The following is a 24,081-nucleotide window of genomic DNA, read 5'->3' as shown; positions in this document are numbered from 1 at the left end:
GATCATTTGATTGATAATCTTACGCTATAAAAAAAAAAAAAAAAAAAAAAAAAAAACCCTGGCTTTTGACAGAAAGTGGAGAAATATAGAAGATTTACTGCTGAGTGAAGCAAGCCAGGCTATGAAGGAGAGACTCTGTATGTCCCCACTTAATATATACCGAATGTCCACACTCTATAACTGAAACTGACGGGTTAAAGGATGTACAAACACAAGAGGTGGATGTGAATGCCAGATGTGGTGTGTGTGGAGGAGTGGGGCCTGGGAAAGAACATATGGAGTAGGGACACGAAGACAGCATTGTTGAGACAGGGAGGTAGTGTTGTTATATTTTTATCAACTCGACCGGGAAGAAATGTTCTTATATTGAAATGATCACCTTGTAAGCTAAATAATGTGATTGAATGTATTTAAAAATGTAAAATAAATAAATAAATAAATAACAAAACAAAGTAGAGTATGTGGGATCAACTATGAATTCAGAGTCAACAGCACTGTTAATTCAAACTCAATATCTTATTTGTTTTGTGTCTTTAGACATTTCATTGACACATGTAAGCGGGTTGATGATTAATGAATGGTGATCAGTTGTTCTTGCCATTATAATGAATGGAAGCTATATTTCTTGAGCCTTATTTATCTATAAAAATTAGGTTAAAACGTATCATGCAGGACTAGTATGAAGATTAAGTGAAATACATTATATGACTTTCCCACAGCTACGTGACAAGGAATCTACTTGAAGTAAATTCATGGATTCCCTTACCACATTGATAACTTTTTCCAATTTTTATCATTGTTCTCTGAATACTTGTGTCCTCAACCATGACATTAAACTCCTTAAGGGCAGAAAAATTGTCTCTTTCTAGATTGGATTCACAGAGATCAACTCAGTAATAATTAAGTACTTACTGAATTGATGGATGGGTGGTTGGAAGGATAGATGCATGAGTGGACAGATGAATGAGGAACCAGAAAACTTTTTGGCATTTAATATAATCTGAAGAAAAAACACTACTATCCTTATTTCTAAAATTTTCTGAGACATTCCATCAGTGTGTCCATGCCAGAGCTTCTTAGTCAAGGCTCCATTTCTGTTCCTCTCTTTTAAGTCTTTATTCAGATCTGATATATTTTTATTACTAATAGAAAGCTAATGGCAACTAGGCAGGAAGAAAAAAAAGCAATCCCATAGCTACATTAGTACTAACTTGCTAAGGACCAACACAGTTTAATATATTTTCCCATTTACAGATATTTGCATTTTAATTAGTGGCAATGCTTTAAGATAAGGATAAGTTGTATAAAGATTGCTTTTCAGGGCTCAGGGAGTATTTAGAAGCCAGATCTTTATATAGCATGTAGCAGACACAATCACCACCCACTCACCTATCCATGAGACATTTAAATATAAAGTTAGTTATGAGTAAGAATATATATTAGAAGCCTCCTTTATTTCTCCCTTGATCAAGAAGAAACCTGTCACCAAGCTGTAGCACAACCCAGCCAACTTAAAATATGCAACTCTGAGATGTATTTGGATTTTTGTCTACATAACATAAGGACTGGTAGAAGAACTCTTACTGGTTATTTATGCCTGCAATCAAACACTCAGATCCCCCCTGACCGGGGTCAACCCACCAGCAATGCCATCACTGCAACCATCAGAATGACTGGACCAAGGGGCCAGGCCACATGGCCTGACAAGATCACTTTTTGACATATGCATAGACAGTGTTGGACCCATGCACTGCATGTTCTTGAGCAACTTTTCAAGCCTCCTTTAAAGAACTGTGATGAGTTTTCTTCATACTTGTTGCTAAGCCATGCCCAGGAAGCAAAATTACACACAGGTCTGTCCACAGTCCTTTAGTTGCTCTGAGGCTACTTTCTTTCTTTTCTGCTCTCAGTGGTGAGGAGGAAGTTGTCCACTACCACAACTTCAATTTTCTAGTGCTATTTTCCTTTATTTTTGCATCTGATGCTCAAGAAGGCAAAACAAATATCATTGAACAAATTTGCAGGTGCTTTAGCAAAATAATTAAGGCTATAGGGTCTATAGTGAGATAGATCTGGGATCAAGTCCAAGGTTCATTAAAATCTGCATGAGTAGCTTCTAAGTACTAGTATTAGAGCAGTGTTGGTGTTAGTAGTCAGAAATGGACCTGCAGTCCTTAACTGCTCTTTGTACTCAGATATGGCCAAGGCTTAGCTCAATATAGTAGGACTGTAGCACAGATAATCTGGATAGAGGTGATGAGAAGACAGAAGAGAGAAAGTATATTCAATATTTTAATTATTATTAGATTATAATTCAGCATTTGAAAACATACTTTTTTTTTTCTTTTTATGTTTTTGCATAGGGCTTGTGCACTGCCCTGAGAGAGGCAGTAAGAGGCAAAGTGAGAAATCACCCCCAAGCAGGGATGGCCATGCCACAGTCCCTTTTTCTCCTTTCTCCTCCTGGGATTTTGGGCATTCACACACACATGCCTGCATGATTTTTCAAGCATCCTGGTTTTGGACTCGAACTGCAGCGGGTCATATGGGAGTCCAGTGATTAACCACTATGCCACCCGCTGGCCTCTAATTTATTTTTATAATACACAATAGAAAAGAAAGCACTGCCAAATTTGTATGGTTTCTAAGGACACATGACACATACCAGACTTTGCAAAGGACAGAATTTCTTGTTTCTCAGATGCACATGTAGGATTTCAAACTCCAAGCAGAGTTTTGCCACTGTGGGTGTTGGAACAATTCACTTACCTCTCGAGGTCTCGATTTCCTTCCATTTGAATTGAACATTTGTACTTCCACCTTGCAGAACAGAGCCAGGTTGGGGAAGAAAGGTGTAGGGTACAGTGCCAGGCACTGGTAGGCACAGCTCAGTGTTCCTCCTCCTGGATCTGACTGCCCATTCCACACTCTGCCCTGTACCTCCCACTCTCTTCGCATCTATCTGTGCCCTAGAAGAGTCTCCTTTAGCCCTGACGGGTGCTGCTAATTGCTGCCTAGATTACTCTTTCCAAACGTCAGGCACCAGGGATGCCAGCCTCTGAGACTCCTCCTTAGTCTCAGGTGGAGCCTGTTTTCCCAGGCTTGGCTGAGAGCAGCACAAACTCTGCTCAGAAATTTTTGACCTTTTCCCAGTGTCTCTTTGTTGGTTGCCTCTGTCCTTTCTAAAAGCTTCATATTGATGTTTGGCCCTAATAGAGAAACGTAAACAAGAGATAGATAAAGGTTAACAATACCCAATCAATGCTGCAGAAAGAGGCAGCACAGAGCGGAATATATTGAAAGGCCAAATGTAAGCGGGGTTCTATTTACAGTTTAATTGCCTTTATTCTCTTCTCCTTATATGTTGAACTAATAACAAGAATGCCTGATAGTCTTTCATTTCAACTCTGATGAGATTTTTTTTTCACTTTATGATTTCTTGTTCACATTTGATCATTGCACATCTCTCTAAGACACATTTTTTTTTTGCCCTTTTACTAGATGAGGGAAAAAAAAACAAATAAAGACATTATCATTTTCTTAATTTTTAAAAAAACTCTTTTCCAAACAACTCAAGTGTTGCCTGTTTTTGATGGAATTCTAAGTTACCCTCCCAGCCCCTGAAATATGCTCTCCCCAACTCCCATCTCCTCTACTAAACTTACTCTACTCCATCAGAAGCATGGTGGTTAAGGCAGCTAGATCTCAAATAGCTGATCATGCAGTTGACTCATGAACGCAGCAGCTTGAGAAATACACTGGGCACTTTTGCACACATGCCCAAAATCCTGAAAGGAGAAAAAATGGAGAAGAAGGAATTGTGATGTGTATATTCCTGGGGAGGGGGTTCTCTCTCTCTCTCTCTCTCTCTCTCTCTTTGTCTCCAGAGAGTGCATGCACCCTCTGGCAAAAACAAAACAAAAAAATAGAAACTTAATCCACCTAAAGAAGCCCACTTCGCCTACTATTCTCCCTATAAAGCATGTTTTGCCCTAATCTCCAAGTGGCACTTCTTCCTTTGGTCACAGCTATCCTATCTCAGACCGCAATTCTTGTCAAAACTCATAATGCGTGCAAGGTGATAAACATTTGACAGAGAGAAAGTGCGACTCAAAGAGATGGCATGCATTTCCTGTAGTGATAAAAAAAATCACAATATTTGGGGCAATAAGTTCATTTTAAGGCCTAGGTTCTACTGTATTTTTCTACCGTTTTATGTATTTCACTTAATATATTATACAAACAGTATGATATGAATTAGTCAGTTGCTCATACCTTAACTATACCAAACTCGAACTGCAGCGGGTCATATGGGAGTCCAGTGATTAACCACTATGCCACCCGCTGGCCTCTAATTTATTTTTATAATACACAATAGAAAAGAAAGCACTGCCAAATTTGTATGGTTTCTAAGGACACATGACACATACCAGACTTTGCAAAGGACAGAATTTCTTGTTTCTCAGATGCACATGTAGGATTTCAAACTCCAAGCAGAGTTTTGCCACTGTGGGTGTTGGAACAATTCACTTACCTCTCGAGGTCTCGATTTCCTTCCATTTGAATTGAACATTTGTACTTCCACCTTGCAGAACAGAGCCAGGTTGGGGAAGAAAGGTGTAGGGTACAGTGCCAGGCACTGGTAGGCACAGCTCAGTGTTCCTCCTCCTGGATCTGACTGCCCATTCCACACTCTGCCCTGTACCTCCCACTCTCTTCGCATCTATCTGTGCCCTAGAAGAGTCTCCTTTAGCCCTGACGGGTGCTGCTAATTGCTGCCTAGATTACTCTTTCCAAACGTCAGGCACCAGGGATGCCAGCCTCTGAGACTCCTCCTTAGTCTCAGGTGGAGCCTGTTTTCCCAGGCTTGGCTGAGAGCAGCACAAACTCTGCTCAGAAATTTTTGACCTTTTCCCAGTGTCTCTTTGTTGGTTGCCTCTGTCCTTTCTAAAAGCTTCATATTGATGTTTGGCCCTAATAGAGAAACGTAAACAAGAGATAGATAAAGGTTAACAATACCCAATCAATGCTGCAGAAAGAGGCAGCACAGAGCGGAATATATTGAAAGGCCAAATGTAAGCGGGGTTCTATTTACAGTTTAATTGCCTTTATTCTCTTCTCCTTATATGTTGAACTAATAACAAGAATGCCTGATAGTCTTTCATTTCAACTCTGATGAGATTTTTTTTTCACTTTATGATTTCTTGTTCACATTTGATCATTGCACATCTCTCTAAGACACATTTTTTTTTGCCCTTTTACTAGATGAGGGAAAAAAAAACAAATAAAGACATTATCATTTTCTTAATTTTTAAAAAAACTCTTTTCCAAACAACTCAAGTGTTGCCTGTTTTTGATGGAATTCTAAGTTACCCTCCCAGCCCCTGAAATATGCTCTCCCCAACTCCCATCTCCTCTACTAAACTTACTCTACTCCATCAGAAGCATGGTGGTTAAGGCAGCTAGATCTCAAATAGCTGATCATGCAGTTGACTCATGAACGCAGCAGCTTGAGAAATACACTGGGCACTTTTGCACACATGCCCAAAATCCTGAAAGGAGAAAAAATGGAGAAGAAGGAATTGTGATGTGTATATTCCTGGGGAGGGGGTTCTCTCTCTCTCTCTCTCTCTCTCTCTCTTTGTCTCCAGAGAGTGCATGCACCCTCTGGCAAAAACAAAACAAAAAAATAGAAACTTAATCCACCTAAAGAAGCCCACTTCGCCTACTATTCTCCCTATAAAGCATGTTTTGCCCTAATCTCCAAGTGGCACTTCTTCCTTTGGTCACAGCTATCCTATCTCAGACCGCAATTCTTGTCAAAACTCATAATGCGTGCAAGGTGATAAACATTTGACAGAGAGAAAGTGCGACTCAAAGAGATGGCATGCATTTCCTGTAGTGATAAAAAAAATCACAATATTTGGGGCAATAAGTTCATTTTAAGGCCTAGGTTCTACTGTATTTTTCTACCGTTTTATGTATTTCACTTAATATATTATACAAACAGTATGATATGAATTAGTCAGTTGCTCATACCTTAACTATACCAATTTATTTTTAAAAGAAGAAAGGGAAGAAGAGGGGAAGGAGGGAGGGAAGGATAAAAGGAAGGAAGCAAGAAGGAAGGAAGCCCCACAATGATGATAAATGAATCGCCCAGTGGCAGAATCCTATGGATAAAAACCAAACCTTTTCGTATTGATTCTATTATTACTTTTTCTTTATAATATTTTTTGCCCCATCTCTTGTTTTCTAAATCTCTTCCTCCCTAGTATGCAGTTTTTTAGAGTTCCAGGAGGCAAGAAATAAATATTCTCTCCTTTTAAAGAATCTGGTAAGTAAAAATCTGAAATTGAAGGAGAAAACATGGGTAGCAGGAGAAGTGTCACTTAACACAAAAACCAAACTTATGTCTACATAATTTGTTCTTTACTATATTTTTAATGTGATTGGGATTACTAAGATTTGATCTAAAAATTTCACATTATAGAAACACATATGTTGCAAAAAAAAAAATAGAGTTCTCTGGATTTGAAAAATCTTTGTTCTTTCTACTTAGGCCATTATGAAGCTTGCCCCTCTATGAATGTCTTACAGACAGCATAATCCATTTCTAGAAACTTCAAACCACCATGGCACCTGAATAAAATAAAGGCTGTATCTGAGCAGAGATCCTATTAAACTAGTAACTAAATGGTTTTCAGCTTTCAAATACAGGAGAAGAAAATGAAGGTCTCTGCTACTTCCAGAGTGAAAAAGGAGGGCAGAAAGTGCCCCTAAACTGGGGACTCAATCCACTTTCTGTGTTCACCTCCATTTACATGCTGCAGGAAGAGAAACAGCGAAATACTGTTGCATCAAAGAAAATTGCATCAATTTTTAATTATGCACTTAATCATCCTCTTCTAGAAGGGCAGGCTGTCTTTCGTGACATTTTTACATATTTGAAGGCAGCACTCTATAAGCACAGGGCAGGATGTTTGGTTTATTAGATGTCACAGACAATTTCAACTGACACTGATAGGTTGATTCAAGGGGCAAGAGCTTTTCAAGGGGTATGAGAGCCAGATACTAAGAAACATGCAATGCCCAGTCTCAGGATTTTTTTCCCTTCGATTTATTCAGCCGATTAATTTGCCAAGAAATCTATGAGGTATAACATTCTAAGTTTTAGAAATATAGAAATAAAAGTACCAATTTTAAAGAAATCATGGTATAATTATTGAACCAAGCATGCAATAAAATGTCAAAATATCTTAAGTAAGAGCTTTATTAGTGATGTCACAGGGCAGGTTGAGGTGTCTTGATCTGGGACAAGTAATTATAAAGGTTTCTGACATCCCAGAAAAGGTTTGGAAAATTCTGAGTAGAGTTTTGTGAGATAAACAGAAATTGGAAAGCCGTCAATAGGGTACTATCTATGTGTTCTGTGTGTGTGTGTGTGTGTGTGTGTGTCCCTTCTGAAGACTGTGGGAATACTTCAGAAACTTCAGAAGAGAAAAGGGTGACTTCCAGATAGAGGATAATGAGTACAAAGGCATGTAGATATTTCTTTTCTTTCTTTTTTTTTTTTTTTGGAGAGATTTTTGCTATAGGGCATGTGCGTTCGACAGAAAGACAGAGAGACAGAGAGATAGAAATGGAGAAATCACCCCCTACAGGGAGGATGGCCCCACCGTAATCCCTTCTCCTCCATTCTCCTCTCAGGATTCTGGGCACACACACACACACACACACACACACACACACACACTCCCAGCGTGAGTTTAAGCCACCAGGTCTGGGACTCAAACCACGGTCGAAGGGCATGTAGATACTTCTAAAAAGGCAATATTACACCTTTGGAAGCAGATACAGTATAAAGACATCGAATTATTTTCCATAGTTCTGTCATCAGAGAATCTTTGTTTCTATAATATAATTCAATGCAACTGAGGTAAGATTTTTGAATAAACCAGGAATTATTGTAGTTAGCTCTGGTTTGACTCTTGAAATGCTTCAATTATTTAAAGTGTTTTAACTTCTTTTTTGTTGCTCTTTAGGCTCTCTCTTTTTTTTCTTTTAAATTGTGGCAAAATATATGTAACATAACATTTACTATCTTAATCATTTTAAAAGTTGTATCCTAGGACTCTTAGATTCTTTGCCCTCACTGTTATTTTAACCTCAATTTTTCATGAGTTTGTCTGCTTAAATTTCCCCTCATTCTTCTCATGTTCCTCCACATTTATGCTATTTTCTTATTTTTTATTTATTTATTTTTGTTCTCCTCACTTTTGCACTCTTCTTCTCATTGCTGCTGTTACCTGCTGATCTTTCTCTCACTATCTTTATCTTTCTTCTAGCTCCTCCATTGAGTTAAGCTCTTCTCTGTAGGTAAGGTATTTGATGGTCTCAAATAAAATAAGGTCACAGATAAGATGCTGGCTCCTACAAAGGCCCAGGGTCCTCAGTGGGGTTTATTAGGGTCTTGAGGAAAGGACAGGGGAAGCTTAATTCTAAAATAGCTGCCGTTGCTTCTCAAACTCTGTATCACTCATTTTTGCTTTTGTCAATGTAGTCTCTTGAGTGAAAAGTAAAAAACAAAACAAAATGCTTTGTTCAAGGCTTCCTTTTCATAAAAATAAAGTTCCCGTTATATAACTACACAGTCATTTTCTCACATAATAGCATTAGCAGTATTTTGTTAATGTCATTTATATCTATGAATGTCCATGATTGTCTGCAACGTGTCTTGTTATAAGTGATTTGTTCAGTGGGTATGTAAACAAAAGGTCCATCATTAGAGTTGGTTGTTCTGTCTCTTAAGTCTCTTTCAATCATGTTTAATCTAAAACACTTCTCCCCTTTTTTTTCACTTTTTTTTTCTATTATTTGTTGAATAAGTGGGTCGATTGTCTTGTAGAAAGTTTCACATTCTTCATTTGGCTAATTATTTTCTTGTAGTGTCATTTACTCGTTCCTCTGTCCTCTGTTTACTACTCTGAGTGTGGACTTTTAATGATTTCTGAAGGCTTTATTAGATTCAGATTAAACAGTTTTGGCAACAGTGCTTCACAGCTGGCACTGCAGTTTAGACTGTATTACCTCAGGCACTACATTCAGGTGGTCTGTGCGTTTTTCGCAGAGCCTAGATTAAGTCATTTATTGCAGTACCGTGGACATGGCTTTCATGGGATATTCAGTGAGTCCTAAAAGCTGGAGAAGCTAGATAAGCAAGCACGCCCCCCTGGAGCGGACTGTCCCTTAGTTGGTAACAGTGACCCTATCACTTACTGAACGTGTCCAGTTGCCTAGTACTGTTCTAAACACTTTTCAAATCTTAATCCTTTGGGCTCACAACAGGCAGACACATTTTGCAGATAAGAAAATTGAGGGGCAAAAGAGTTAACTGATCCACCAAGGTCACATAGCAGAAAAGTGACGGTGATGAAGTGCAAACCCAGGCAATCTATTTTCAAAAATCTACTCTCAGTCATTTCTCCTCCCTCTCTTTTCTGCTTAGGTTATCTCAAATCTCACTTTTTCCAGGAAGCCATCCTTGACTACTCTAGCACTTTTATATCCCATATAAAGCATTATAACACCTAAATTTCAGAACGTTCTATAATCCTTATTCCTGTTCAGAAGAGAGCATAACTTATCTGGCAATATTAGACAGGGACCCAGGAGATAAAACTTCATTTTGGGTTGTCACTTTCTAGATGTTTGTCTTGAGGAAGCTTAACTTTACTGGGTCTAGTTTCCTGCCCTAACGATATTTTTCTCCTGAAGATCTTTTGAAGGTTCAATGAAAACACATAGAACAAGTTGTAACCTTAAGCCCCTATACCAATATTTTTCACTCCTCTTATTTATTCACATATGCTCTCCTATCATCCATACCTTCTCCATAATTGTCTACCCTGTGTCTCAGTTTCCCTCATTCTCAAAGTCAGGGTCATTTCTTCTCTTCCTTCTTTCTCTTCTATAATTTTCACAGTTTTCTTTGCTTAGGACCCTTGCCAAGAAATCAGTTGCTAAACAGATTTGCTGAATAGTGAAGCATTCAGGTGTCCTGTCCAAAGTTTTATTTCTCAATGGACTCTCAGTCCAAAGATGAGTTAGGGACCCAGCAGATCTCTTGGCCTGGAAGAATTGCCAAGTCTAGCACTCTGACAATATTACATAGGTGGCAAAGAGCACCATTTGTATTAAAGTCACATTGATTTAGATTCTACTTAGTTACATCATTCAGACATGGTAAATATGCTTCTAATTCAGAACCAGCCTCGGGCAACATTATGAGGTTGCCCAAGCCTTTGGTATCCAACCCTTTCACTCTTCCTCACTCCAAATCTGCATGGAGAATTCCCCTGATCTTCTTCAGGGAAAATTAATCTTTTGATGTGCATGTAGGTGTTACTATAAAATGGAGGCTTATGTTTTATTTATTCCCAGTGCAGATGGGCAATTTAACCGAGGTCTTTGGAATGACAACAATTTTAACAAGAAATTAGCTCCACTTGTGGAAAATTTAGGCATGCCATTGGTGTTAGGGCTCAATATGACAGAAAATAATTTAAGACAAGTATGCATTCAGAATTTATTGAGATGACTAGGAAACAGGTAATACTTGTTCCACTTAACTATAAGGCAAGTCTATTTTTGATGTAACAATTGATAAGTTCTGAATAATTATTTCCCTTATTAATTTTCAGCAATTGTTCATGAAATGAGCTGATCCTAGTCTGAAATTCATTGCTGTCCTGAAATTTGAATCAAGCATTTAAAGTTTATCATTTGTGTCTTCACCTTGCAAAATGGCATACCTAATTGCTGCGTCTTCACTAGGGTCAATTTAGTAAGACTTTAGTAAGCACCTACTTGGTGTAGATCATTTAAGCTGTGACAGATATTAGTTGCCTCGGTGTAAACGCACATGCATATAAAAAATCATGCAGAGCGATAGGAATGAACAAATCTGAGTTCAAACCTTGGCATCAAAACTTATAAATCGAGAAATTACTTAACCTCTTGTGTCTATTTCTTTCTCTGTAAAATAAATCTAATATCCCAGCTACCAAATTTTATGAGTACCTAAAAAGAACAATTTAAGAAGGTACATGGCATATCATAGTCTCTCAGCAAATGCCACTTTCCTTTCTAGCTACAATATACTGCAGATTGTGGTAAGTTTCATGAGTTGGATGTGAAGTATCACAAGTCTGTAGGGAACAGACTAATTCTGACTGAGAGATATTTCGTAGTCAGGCTGGATCAAATATACCCCAGGACTTTCATATATTACACTTCTTTTTTTTACATTTTTTATTTCATTTTCTTTTATACATTCAATCACATTATTTAGCTTACAAAGTGAATATTTCAACAGATGAACTTTTCTTCCTAGTCCAGTTGATAAAACTATAAAATATCTTCAACAGATAATACCACATTTCTTTGTCCCATTAATGCTTTGTCTCCTTATTTTTCTTCTAAATATATTACGCTTTTTAAAAAACTCCCTGAAGTTTATTTTTTTTTAGTGTCCATTAATCTCTTAGCTTCAAATATGTATAGAATTTGGTTTTAGAAAAATCTTGGGACGGGGAACCAGCAGTTAGCGTAATGGCTATGTCGCTGGACTCCCACGTAGTCGACCGCGGTTCGCGTCCCGGACCTGATGGCTTAAAACTCACGCCGGGCGCCTGTGCGTGCATGCCCAAGATCCCGAGAAGAGAATGGAGGAGAAGGGATTGCTGCATGACCACCACCCCGGGGGGTGATTTCTCGCTTTCTGTCTCTCTGTCTCTCTCTCTGTCTGTCTGGCGAGCGCACGCACCCTATAGCAAAACCCTCAAAAGAAAAAAAAAAAATCTTGGGACCAGCAATGGCGTAGCAGTTACGTCGCTCAACTCCCACATAGTCGATCACAGTTCGAGAGTTCAGGACCTGGCAGCTTAAAACACACTGGTGTGTGTGCGTGTGTGCCCAAAATTCCAAGAAGAGAATGGACAAGAAGGGATTGCGACTGGCCATTCCCCCTGGGGGATGATCTTTCTTTCTGTCTCTCTGTCTCTTTCTCACTCTCTGGTGAGCACCTGCACCCTATAGGAAAAAATCTCTCAAAAACAAACAAAAGAGTCTGTAAAGAAAAATCTTTCCAATTCAGAAACTACCCTGCCAGAAAATCTTATTTTTGCTGGGAAATGGAGTTTTTCTCATTGCATTATTTAGCATTCTCTGCCCCCATTTTTTTCTCAGCTATATCTAGCCAGAACAATGAGTCTTTGTGCATTATTTCTAACTGTTTTCATTTATTTCACACAAAGTCACTGTAACCTTATGGGATAGCCTTGTTTCAAAGGCAAGAACATACATAAACTGAGTTTAGTAAGGTTTTTCCTCCTCCTCCTCCTCCTCTTCCTCCTCCTTTTCCTTTCCTCTTCTTCTTGCTCTTTCTCTTCTTATTTTTATTGTTTTGAGAGTAATAATTGCTAACTCTGAATCCTGGCCTCTCAGTTTATGTTTACCATTTGGAAACCAACATAGATTTTTTTAATTTATTTTTATTTACTTTTTTTTTAATACATTCAATCACATTATTTAGCTTACAATGTGATCATTTCAATATATGAACATTTCTCCCCGGTCGAGTTGATCAAAATATAACAACACTACCTCCCTGTCTCAACAATGCTGTCTTCGTATCCCTCCTCCAAATGTTCTTCCCCTACTTTTTCTCCTTTTTGTGTGCTTTTTTTTTTTCTCTCTTTGTCATTTCCCCTCTCTTCTGTTTTTCCTTTCCTCTTCAGATTAAACCCACTGGATGCTCTGCATTGTTCAAACATAACCAGACACATTCTACATTCTTCTCTTGTGTTTCAGATGAAATGAAAGAATGGCTGGTGGAAGCACATGGAAGTCCAGACATCAAAAACAAGGCTTCCACAGAGCGCACATGGGTGCTCAGTGCCAAAACCACACCACCAGAAAAGGGCCACCTACATTCTGCCATGCACACAGATGTTTATTTGTTCCTTGTTAAAAACAAGGTAAGTAAGAGAGCGAACATTTGGATTCCCAGCATGAGCACCCACACTCACTGACCAACTCTGTATTACAGAGGGTCATATGGAGAGTTCCAAGCATGTGCAGTGGACATTTTGAAGTTTTGCTGAGTAGACTGAATTTATTATAATCACAAAAATTAAAAGATATATGTGTCTGAAATAGGATAATTTTTTTTCACTTTTATCCCTTACTTCATCCTTATTTACCACTTAACCAATGTATGTTTCCTTGAGTGTATTATTTTATGAGTGTAAAACCCGCTTTCTGCACACAGACCTTGTACCAGATAATTGGGATATAATTTTTGTTTTCTTATCCCACTATTTACTACTTGGCTAGTTGATTACTTTACAAGTATATATGCATTTTAAGATAAACACATCTTCTTTTGCCATTATGTACATTACTTGCATGCACCTTGCTCCCTGCTGATAAATACCCTTGACTGTCATCAGATTAACTCCCTAAAAGAAGCAGTAGAGTCTATAATGACAGAGCACTCTATAAATTTGTTTCGTGTGTGTTGACAGTTTCTCTTTGGACCACATATGGAGGCAGTGCAATGGTGACCACTCAACGTTCTTGAGCTATAGCCTTTTCTTCTGTATAATGGGAATAATTATTTTGAAACTTGAGGTTAGAACACAGATTTAGGAGAGTGTTTGTAATGCACAAATCTCTATATATAAAAGTTTGAATGATGCTGTCAATTCTTAGATTTAAAAAATAGTTTGAATTGACAGCACACACACACTCACCAGGTAAAACCCGCTTTCTGCACACAGACCTTGTACCAGATAATTGGGATATAATTTTTGTTTTCTTATCCCACTATTTACTACTTGGCTAGTTGATTACTTTACAAGTATATATGCATTTTAAGATAAACACATCTTCTTTTGCCATTATGTACATTACTTGCATGCACCTTGCTCCCTGCTGATAAATACCCTTGACTGTCATCAGATTAACTCCCTAAAAGAAGCAGTAGAGTCTATAATGACAGAGCACTCTATAAATTTGTTTCGTGTGTGTTGACAGTTTCTCTTTGGACCACATATGGAGGCAGTGCAATGGTGACCACTCAACGTTCTTGAGCTATAGCCTTTTCTTCTGTATAATGGGAATAATTATTTTGAAACTTGAGGTTAGAACACAGATTTAGGAGAGTGTTTGTAATGCACAAATCTCTATATATAAAAGTTTGAATGATGCTGTCAATTCTTAGATTTAAAAAATAGTTTGAATTGACAGCACACACACACTCACCAGAGAGACAGAGAGAGAGAAAGAGAAAGATAGAGAGAAAACCCCTCAATGGAGTGTGGTCACAGCACAATTCTTTCCCCTCCATTTTTCTACCTCTATGACTTGGGTCACACATGTATACATGCTTGGTATGTTTTTCAAGTCTCCAGGGATGGGATTCAAATCATGGTTGGCATGTGGGATATCTCTCTCTCTCTTCTTCCTTTTTTTAGAGAGAGAGAGACTTTTACTAGAGGGCACATGTGCTTGCCAGAGAGACAGAAAGTGAGAAATCAACCCCTAGTAGGGATGGCCACACCACAATCCTTTCTCCTCCATTCTTCTCTCAGGATTTTGGGCATGCACATACACATGCATGGGTTTTAACTCTCCACGTCTGAGACTCAAACCACAGTCGACTATGTGGGAGTCCAGCAATGTTACCATATGTCATCTGCTGGTCCCATGATCTGGCTGTCTTAACTACTGTGTTATGGGGCTGGCCCTGATATTGGCATTTTTTTTCTGTTTCTTTTTTAGAATTATTTATTTAATTTTATTTATCATTGTTTGCCATTATGTACATTACTTGCATGCACCTTGCTCCCTGCTGATAAATACCCTTGACTGTCATCAGATTAACTCCCTAAAAGAAGCAGTAGAGTCTATAATGACAGAGCACTCTATAAATTTGTTTCGTGTGTGTTGACAGTTTCTCTTTGGACCACATATGGAGGCAGTGCAATGGTGACCACTCAACGTTCTTGAGCTATAGCCTTTTCTTCTGTATAATGGGAATAATTATTTTGAAACTTGAGGTTAGAACACAGATTTAGGAGAGTGTTTGTAATGCACAAATCTCTATATATAAAAGTTTGAATGATGCTGTCAATTCTTAGATTTAAAAAATAGTTTGAATTGACAGCACACACACACTCACCAGAGAGACAGAGAGAGAGAAAGAGAAAGATAGAGAGAAAACCCCTCAATGGAGTGTGGTCACAGCACAATTCTTTCCCCTCCATTTTTCTACCTCTATGACTTGGGTCACACATGTATACATGCTTGGTATGTTTTTCAAGTCTCCAGGGATGGGATTCAAATCATGGTTGGCATGTGGGATATCTCTCTCTCTCTTCTTCCTTTTTTTAGAGAGAGAGAGACTTTTACTAGAGGGCACATGTGCTTGCCAGAGAGACAGAAAGTGAGAAATCAACCCCTAGTAGGGATGGCCACACCACAATCCTTTCTCCTCCATTCTTCTCTCAGGATTTTGGGCATGCACATACACATGCATGGGTTTTAACTCTCCACGTCTGAGACTCAAACCACAGTCGACTATGTGGGAGTCCAGCAATGTTACCATATGTCATCTGCTGGTCCCATGATCTGGCTGTCTTAACTACTGTGTTATGGGGCTGGCCCTGATATTGGCATTTTTTTTCTGTTTCTTTTTTAGAATTATTTATTTAATTTTATTTATCATTGTTATTATTTTTTAATTTGTTACAGGGCATATGTTCTCACCAGAGAGAGGCAAAGACAGAGAGAAGAAATAAAAAAGTGAGTCACCAAGTCCAAGACTTAAACTACTGTCGGCCGTGTGAGTCCAGCATTATAACCACCACACCACCTGCTTGGCCCGTTGGCATTTTCTTTACTGGCTTACTTTCACTTCTTTTGAATAAATTTAAGTTTTTACTTCGTTTTTCTTTATTTTATTTTGTTTTAAAATACCAGATCCTGAAAACTTCAAATCCAATTTTTACCTATGAACCTCCAAACCACATTTTATAGTATTCAGGATCTAAAAATAAAATTAGCATGTAATTCCTGCCTAATTTATTTTTGATTACAAGCACAGAACTGTTTTTGTTCAAAGGAGTTTCAGTAGATAAAAAATGTATGTTTCTGCATTTATATGTTTAAAATGCAATGACTGTCTCATAAAACACAAATGCAAGCAGGATTACAGGTTTTGGCAAAAGATTGAAACTAGGAATAGACAAGGTTTCTGAAATAAGCCTGAGGACTCTCACCTTCACTCTGGATTTCTACTATTCTCTCCATGCCTATGTCATTCTCTCATTCATGCTGCAGTAGGAAAATGCTTCATAGGTCCCAACCACTGGTAAAGCACACACACTTTGAAATCTCCTAGGGGAAAAGTTCTAACTGGCTAAGCTCAACCCAGATGTCTACTCATGGGCCATGTACAGGGCTGCCCCCATTCATTCCTGTTGGTAGACAGCATGGGTGTGAGATGTGGTAGCACCTTTCTCTCCTTTGGATAGTTTATATAAGGTACATAAACACCTCAAAAGTTGCTTTATACAATTGCATTCTTTATGTCAGTTCCCTGAAAGATAAGAAATTTGTGCAGCACCATGTATGTTTAGTCAATAAGCCAATAAGAAATATCCTTTTACTAGATGTACCCCACATCACTCATTACAACACACACGTTAGTACTTCAAAAATCTTTGTTTATTTAATAAAAATTCAGAATTTCAAGAACCAGCAGATGGCATAATGATTATGTTGCTGGACTCCCATGTAACTGACTACAGTTCAAGTCCTACACTTGGCAGCTTAAAACTCACACTGGGCATACGTGCATCGGTGCCCAAAATCCTGAGAGGAGAAAAGGGATTGCAGTGTGGCCATTCCCACCTGGGAGTGATTTCTGGCTTTCTGTCTCTCTGGTGAACCCACGTGCCCTAGAGCAAAAATATCTCAAAAAAAAAAAAAAAAAAAAAACAAGCCAGGCATATGTGTCTGCATACCCAAAATCACAAGTGCCTCCATCAGGAAAAAGAAAAAAGTTTATATATATATGTGTGTATATATATATATATTACATGCTAAAGGCTCAGATAAGCTTTAACCATTTAGAAATAAAGTGGTTTTTAAATTATTTTTAATTGCCAGAGAACACAGGTGCCTGCTAGAAGGAGAAAGCACCTATCAGTAAGGCATGGGGTCACACCATAATACCTTCTCTTCCATTTTTCCGTCATGTTGAGATTTTGGGCATGCACACACATGTGCCTGGTGCCACTGAGGCTGGGATTCAAACCACATGTGGGATCTAGTTCTCTTAACCACTAGACTATAGAGCTAGCCCAGGAATAAAGTGTCTTTAAAACAAAGTACATACAATATTTTTAGACATAAAAATTAATCAACTACATATAGTGTAAACATTATTTTTATTTTTTAAGAATTATTTTATTTAACTTTATTTATTATTATTTTCCAGTTTGATCAGAGAGAGACAAAGCCAGAGAAAGAGAGAGAGGGAAAGTGAGAAAATAAGCCACCAGGTCCAGGACTCAAATTGCAGTAGCCATGTGGGAGTCTATACCCTTAACCACCATGCCAACTCCTGACCCCTATTTACTTATTTTTTTTATAATTTCTTTTTGTTTATTAGTTTGTGATAGAGCATATATGCTTACCAGAGAGAGACAAAGAGAGATGAGAGAGAGAGAAAGTGAGAACTCACCAAGGATGATGTCCATACCATAATCCTTTCCCTTCCATCTCTTCTCAGGATTTTAGACACATGTACATATGCTCCTGTGTGTTTTTCAGTCTGCCTCGTCTGGGACTCAAACTACTCAGTTGGCCATGTGGGTTTCAGCCACGTTAACCTCCACTTCACTTGCTGGTCATAAATTTTCTCATTTACATTTAATTATTATTCATCTTTGTGGTATATCACATGGATTTTTCAAAGCAAACATACAACATGCAATAATCAAATCAAGCATTATACTGTAAGAGAACACCACATTACAATGTACTCCTTCAATTTCTGCTCCACTCATTTTCCTTCTTTTTTTTTTTCTCTATATGTATATGTTTGTAGATTGACAACATTCTTTTTTCCTGCTCTGTTGTGGTATGCCATTCTATACCTATTTACCCCATCTACATGCATTTCTCTATTAAATGCTTTTTTCCTCAGCCTTTCCCACCACCCCTGCTCCATCATGCAGTCTCTGGCATGTATAGTTATTCTCTCTACTTCTATGTCTTGAAATCTTTCCATTCCTGCCATAGAGTTCAGACTCAGTATATATTGAGTGGGGACATAGCATTTGTCTTCACAGTCTGGCTTCTTTCAGTTAGCATTAAATCTTCTAGATGTGTCCAGTTTGAATTGAATGAAGAAATCTTGCTTTTTTTTTTTTTTTTTTTTTGGCTGAGTAGTACCCATTGTGTATATGATATGTGCCACATTTTTAAATCCAGTCATCATTTGTTAAAATTTTGGTTGATTCTATGTCTTAGCTATTGTGAATAATGTTGCAGTAAACATGGAAGTGCAAGTGTCTTTCTGACTGAATGATTTACTGTCCTTTGGGTACATACCCAGGAGTAAGATTACTCAGTCATATAAAGAGAAATTTTATATGCACTGGAACACCAAAAAATTATGTGACTTGTTTTATTGTAGTGGTCTGGAACCAAACCCACAACCTCTCCAAGGTAGAACTTTCTGTCTTCCGAGCTCTTAGTTTATTTCCTACTGTCATTGAAAGTAAAAGTGAATATTTTCTTGCTTAACCAATAGGGTAGACTTGGTATCATACATATATCAAATATTTTTATCATTTGTATACATGGTATGTGTGTGTATATATATATATATATATATATATATGAGTATACATACTTTATTCAAAACATTTAAGCCAAGACCTGAATGGAAGTAAACCATGAATCATTTACAGATTCATATGTTGGAATCTTTCCTGTGGGTCTTATGTGACCCTTCACCTTGTATGTTTTACTATGAAAAATCCCAAGATTGAGAATTTAAGAAGACTGGGAGCCCCCTTCTGAACATCCACAGCTGCTTCTACTTAGAAAAAAATAAATCAGGAAGTGAAAGAAAGAGTTGGAGAAAGGATTGTCCTTTCTAAGGTCATCCTTCCAAAGGGAAATGGTGTGCATTTCAGCTTTGCTATACATTTTCATTGACTTGGGAATCTCTGTAACAGTAGATTTATGAGACTTTAAATATTTACCACCATAATCCATCCCACAAAGATGTATTATTATTTTTTAACCAACATTAAAGTTTAAAAACTGAACAAAAGCATTGCTTCGTGATTGACCAGATCATCTCTCAGAACAAAGAAACAGAAGAACAAATCATACAGCAAGATTTAAAGTCCACAGGGGATACATTTTACATGGTTTATTTGAAGGGGCATTTGTATTTTCAGGTTTCCTCCCACTAAGGATTTGGAAAGGAGAGCTCTTCTGTAGGTTTTATAGCTAAGAAGCTTTAGTTTTAAAAAGTTTTTTAAAAAAGGGGAATAAAAAAAAAATAGGAAAATAACCAGCAAGCTAAGATTTCTAGCTAGTTGCCTTTGGGTAAGATCCAGTTTGCATGCTATTGGCCTCTTCAATGTCTTTAAAAATCAGAAATAATTGTTGAAATTTAAATCTGCCATTTTTACATTAATTTTTACATTTCTAGCTTTATTTTTAAAATCCAAGAGATTTATAATCATATGCACCAATTTCCTGAGTTGAGAAGAGGTTGCTCCTTTAGTTTTTCTATATTCTATCTTTGTCATAATCTCATGTTCTATTGTCTCATGAACACTGAGATTGCATGCCGGTTATCATTTAATATGACACTGTTTCTTTTATCTCTCTTATGGTACTGTTAAGAGGAAAGTGTTTTGGCTTTCATCCCAGCACTCTATTCAAATAATAGAAACCAAAGAATAACTGAGTGACCGTATGTTTCAACAAAAGTGGGAGAGAACATATGTCTTCGTAGAATTAAAGGACACTTCTCTGTGCAAATGTAAGCAAGCAGTAATGTAATTTATGTCCACAGCCTGCTTCACCCATTTTCTTATTAAACACTCATAGATACTAGGCATTTGACTTATGAATGTATTAGTCCTCTTTTATTTCGAATACGCTATCATTTTACTGTAAATTCTCCATGTGTGATTCGCCATCCTGATGAATGCACCAAAATAATTTCTGTGTGGACTTATGAAAATGAACAGTGAAAGAAAACATGAAAATACTCTTTGAAGATAAGAATGTGAAACTAAAGATGGGAACCAAGGCTAGAAATCAGATCCCCTGGGTCACAGTCCAAGGCAATTTCCATTTAACGCTTTGTCTTAGACGCACTCATCAACAAAGTAGATATTCTTGAGTTTTTGGGGTCTCCAAGCCAAATCTCACTTAAAAAGAAAAAGTGTGAGTTTCTTGAACGTCACAGGAATCCTCTTTTTTATTCTGGATGATTTCGATGATTTTTCATTTAGCAGCAATGGTACATTTGTGTCTTCTATAACCATTTCTCAGATCCCTTTCGAATAGCCTTCTATCTTCTGAGCTCAGAGGGCTTAGTCCCTAAGTCACTGAAACCTGAAGTGAACGTTTTCTCAGCTCACCAGTAGGGTAGGTTTTGTTCCCAAGACACAAGCAATTGTGTTTGGTACAAATTACCTGCTGTATTTTGACCATTAATGTTTCACAATGTTTTCTATTCTTCATGTAAAAGCCAAATATTATACGTCCCGGGGAAATCTACAGCTTCTCCCTGTCTTAGCCTAAAAAAGTTACTTAAGTCGGAGCTACAAGGTCTAGTAGTTCATCAATTTCATGAAAAAGCAGAAGAAAGTGCATTTTAACAGAGCGATATCTCAAAAAGTCCTGGAAGGCTATCCAGAAAATATGTACTTTGTCCTTTCCACAGAGTGGAAGAAAGGCTCAGGTCTAGGGCTTCATGAGAAAAAAACGTTAAAAAAAAAAAAAAAAAAAAAAAAAAAAACCCCCGGGCGACCAACGTAGGTCTAGGGCTTCATGAGAAAAAAACGTTAAAAAAAAAAAAAAAAAAAAAAACAATGCTCCGGGGGACCAGCAGTTGGCGTAACAGCTATGTCGCTGAACTCCTACGTAGGCAACCACGGTTCAAGTCCCAGACCCGGTGGCTTAAACTCACACTGGGCGCATGTGGGTGTGTGCCCAAGATCCCAAGAGGAGAATAGAGAAGGGATTGAGACATGGCCATCCTCCCTGGGGGTGGTTTCTCACTTTCTATCTCTCTGTCTCTCTCTGTCTTTCTGGCGAGCGCACGCACCCTAAAAAATACTCTCCAAAAAAAAAAAAATGCTCTGGGAGCTAATCCTCGCCTCTTACTGGGTGTTTTAAAGTGAAACAATAATGCTTTATGGAAAAGGATAATGGTGTCTTGCTGTTAAAAAAAAAGTAAAGAAATTCCTAATGATTGATTTTCTCTAGATTATCTGATAGAATTACTTACACATTTCTCAAAAAAATCCCCAAAATTGCACTAATAGGGTCCAGACGGTGGCACAGCAGTAAAATGCGATGTTCTGCAAGGAAAAGCTTGGAATAAAGTCCTGGGTCTGTGTCCAGAAACCTCTCTGAATATGTCAGGCATGTATGTGCCCAGGGTCCAGGGCTGGCGGAAGCTGAGGATGGATAGCAAGATCAGGATCCAGGTTGAGGTTCTCTCTCTTTCTCTCTCTGTCTCTTTTGCTTGTTAACAATTAATAACAAAAGTATGGCTCTAACAAATGGCAAAAAAAAAAAAAAAAAAAAGCCAGATTCATATCAGAATCTACTGGAAGTCTGCCTGCATTTGGAGGTTAGGTTGCTCAATAACATAACATTATTCCAATGTAGAATAATGTTTTAAGCATCATGTAAAGGAAATGAGAAAGTAATAAAAACATTAAATAAATGGATGGGGAAGAGGATATTTGCATAGTCTCTAAGTCTCGCTCTCCAAAGATGCGTATGTTATCTATGGCTGTATCACAAGTTAACACAAATTAAGTAGCTTAAAATGATGTATGGCATACAACACGGGCTCTCAGAAGGATGCAATCTAGGGGTCAGCCAGGCTGCATTCCTGTGGCAGCCACTGCAGCTCCTTGCCAGGTGAGTTTCCAGGCCCCCCTCACTATAAGGCAGCTTACTTCAAAGACAACAAAAGGTTGAGGTTCTGGAGGATGGGGAGGGTGCAGAAATGGGGTGTTTGTCAATAGAGAGTTTCAATTTTGCAAGATGAAGATTTAGAGCTCTGTTGCCCAACAATGCAAATATAGTTAACACTTACTGAACTGTAAGCTTAAGATTGCTAAAATGGTAACTTTTACACCATTTGTTTTTTATCACAATTTTTAAAATTTAAATTTATTTATTCATTCATTCACTATATACCATTACAGCATACAAAATGAGATTTTTCATCCAGAATACACTGTACATTGGCTCAATCAAGCACATCAACATACATGTTACCATTTTTTAAAAAAAATAAAAAAGAGGAACTACCCAACACCTTTGGTTTTGAGGATTCATATTGTATACGTTAATCAATGCCAACTTTATTAAGAGTCCTGAAAACATTTGTGTCTACCAGTCTGTTGCTTTTGGTGGCTCAATCACAAAATAAACTAACACCTTTATTCTTCAGGAAGGAAGTGGCTCCTATATTTTAAAGAGCTCAGAAGTGCCAAGAAGTGGAAAGCTTCCCGGGAAAGGTATTTTGCTTTCGCTGCCTGTGCCCAGGAATAGGTAGCGATGTCTTGGACCAGTGCTTCTCAGAAGTTTAACATGCATCAGAATCACCTGGGGTCTTGTTAAACTGCAGATGTGAACGCAGTATGTCTGGAATAGGCTCTGAGATTCTTCAGTTCTAACCCTCTCCCAGGTGACATTGATACTTCTGGTTCAAGGACCATACTTTGAATAGTGAGAGCTTAATAAGATTCCAATAATTAGCAAAAATTGAATGAACAGTGCAGTGTTTACCAGTTTCAACTGGTACGAAGAATCACCTGGTGCCCTGGTTAATGAGAATCGTGTCCCTGTCTTGGAGATTATGCCTTGGATAATATTCAATGGCAACATGGAATACACACTTTTATCCTGAGAATTGTTATCATCGGCCACTTTTGGGAAACGTTAGCTGAATGATCTAAAAGATGGGTTTTATTATTGATTTTCTATAATTCCTCTTTTCTGTATTTCTCACAGGGCTAGCTATGAAGTAGGTTTTCAATAAATACCTAACTCCAGCTTTGTCCTGGTGCTGTCTTTCACCCTCAGGATATTAAAATCCCTACTAAAAGGAATCAGCTCTCCCTTATTTATTTATTTATTTTTGAAGATTTTTGTTGTTGTCGTTTTTTTGTTTGTTTGTTTGATTTTGGTTTTTGCTATAGGGCATGCATGCTCGACAGAGCAACAGAAAGACAGAAAGTGAGAAATCACCCCCCAGAGGGGATGACCACGCTGCAATCTCTTCTCCTCCATTCTCCTCTTGGGATTTGAGCATGCACACACACACACACACACACACACACACACACACACATGCACCCGGCGTGAGTTTAAGCCACCGGGTCCGGGTCTTGAATTACGGTTGACTACATGGGAATCCAGTGACTTAGCCATTACACCAACTGCTGGTCCTGACCTTGCCCCTTATTTTTAATAAGCAAGCACTCAATATGTAAACTGACTATTACCATTTGATTGTGAAGTGATTTGGTGAAATGACATCATTTGTTTTTTACAACAGTTCTGTGAGATTTCTATCTGTTCCCATGTTGTGCGGATTAGAAAGCTTAGATCCAGACCAGTGGTGCAGAGATGGGGCAGTGCTCTGCAATGCTGAAGGCCATGCAGGGGAATGGTGGCATTTGCTTCCTGTGTACTATTGGCATGCCCATGAGTACTCATGATCCTGGC

General features: G+C 38.0%; 1 pseudogene; it reads right to left on the bottom strand.

The window, feature by feature from the left end:
* LOC102467886 (isoleucine--tRNA ligase, cytoplasmic-like) overlaps positions 1 to 2,958 on the bottom strand; it is a 67,219-nt pseudogene extending 64,261 nt beyond the window's left edge.
* Positions 2,959 to 24,081: the final 21,123 nt, after the last annotated feature.

Source organism: Tupaia chinensis, unplaced genomic scaffold (assembly GCF_000334495.1).
Source record: "Tupaia chinensis unplaced genomic scaffold, TupChi_1.0 Scaffold144255_1, whole genome shotgun sequence".
NCBI lineage: Eukaryota > Metazoa > Chordata > Mammalia > Scandentia > Tupaiidae > Tupaia > Tupaia belangeri.
This window is presented reverse-complemented; position numbering and strand designations above follow the sequence as displayed.